The sequence below is a fragment of the Dipodomys ordii genome, unplaced genomic scaffold (assembly GCF_000151885.1).
Source record: "Dipodomys ordii isolate 6190 unplaced genomic scaffold, Dord_2.0 Scaffold78, whole genome shotgun sequence".
In the NCBI taxonomy this organism is placed as follows: domain Eukaryota; kingdom Metazoa; phylum Chordata; class Mammalia; order Rodentia; family Heteromyidae; genus Dipodomys; species Dipodomys ordii.
This window is the reverse complement of record NW_012267294.1, coordinates 5,486,367-5,487,756: the sequence shown is the minus strand read 5'-3', so window position 1 is coordinate 5,487,756 and position 1,390 is coordinate 5,486,367.

The window sequence follows — 1,390 nt, the reverse complement described above, 5'->3', positions numbered from 1 at the left end:
CTCGAGCAGGAGAAGAGGCTCGACCTCGCATCGCCCCACACATTCCCGCACCTGGGGATTCATGGACTCTCCCTCCCTCCCTCCATCCCTCCCCCCTCTCTCTTTCTTTCTTGTGCCAACATTGGAGCTTGAACTCAGGGCCTCACGCTCTCACTTGCTCAAGGCTGGAGCTCTACCACTTGAGCCACACCTTCACTTCCAGCTTTTTGCTGGTGAATTAGAGTTAACAGGCTGGCTTTGAACTGTGATCCTCAGATGTCAGCGTCTGAGTAGATGGGGTGGTGGGAATGCAGCACGGGTTCCTGGCGACCCATGAGTCCCGAGGTGGGTGCACTGTCCACTTTCGGCAGAAGGTGTGAAGAACATTGTCCCGGGGCCCAGGAGACATGGAGAGGACGGTCATGGGACTTGAACTGTGTCCTTCCAGGGAGGCGTTTGTTCATGGCGATGTCCAGCCGTGAGTGTGGACATTTCCTTCGTGTCTGTGAAGGACGCTGGCTCTCTTAGTCCAGAAGGAAAGGCAGAATGTGGGGAGCGGTCGGCGGGGCTGCGGGGCTGCAGGGCTGTGCGGTGAGTGCGTGAGCGCGGGTCATTCACACTTTCTCGCTGTCTTCTGAGCAGCATGCTGTCGGGCTGCCAAAATATTAGGATAGAAAGCAGTGTGTGTGTGTGGGGGTGATTTTCAGGGCAGCAAGGCGGCCTGGCGGGGCTGGGGAGGAGCTGGAAGGGCTGGCCCCCATGCAGCCAGGACACCCGTGCCTCGGGACACATCTCTGCCTCCACTTAGCAACTGGAAGACAGATGGATGCAGAGAAAGGAGCTGCCAAAGCCCAGTGTCAGCTGCCTGCGGTGGAGACAGGCCACATGGGCGTTAGTGACGCCCCCTGAGGGGTGGCTCCAGACACACTAGCCAAACCTCAGGCTGCGGCACGGGGGGCAGCAGGTCCCCACCGGCCACAGCCCTGTGGCGGGGTCCGCGTGCCCACGCTGTGGAAGAGGAACATGGCTGTGCCTCGCATGTCAGGGAGGCACGTGACGTGAGTAGCAGAGCCAAGACGGAGGCTCAGTTCTGCAGGATCGTCCCATGGGGCCTGTGGAACATGGACGGCTTTGGTTATCTGTGAGGCCTGCAGGTATGGTGGCTCCCTCCTGTAACTCCAGCTACTCAAGAGGCAGAGACTGGGAGGATCTAGATTAGAGGCCAGCCTGGGCAAAAAGTACATATGACCCTTTCAACCAGCAATCAGGTGCTGTGGTGTGTACCCACTGCTCCGGTTCTGTGGGAAGTGTAAACAGGAGGATCGAGGTCCAGGCTGGAGACCCTATTTAAAAAATAACTAAGGCAAGCCGGGCGCTGGTGGCTCACGCCTGTAATCCTAGCTACTCAGGA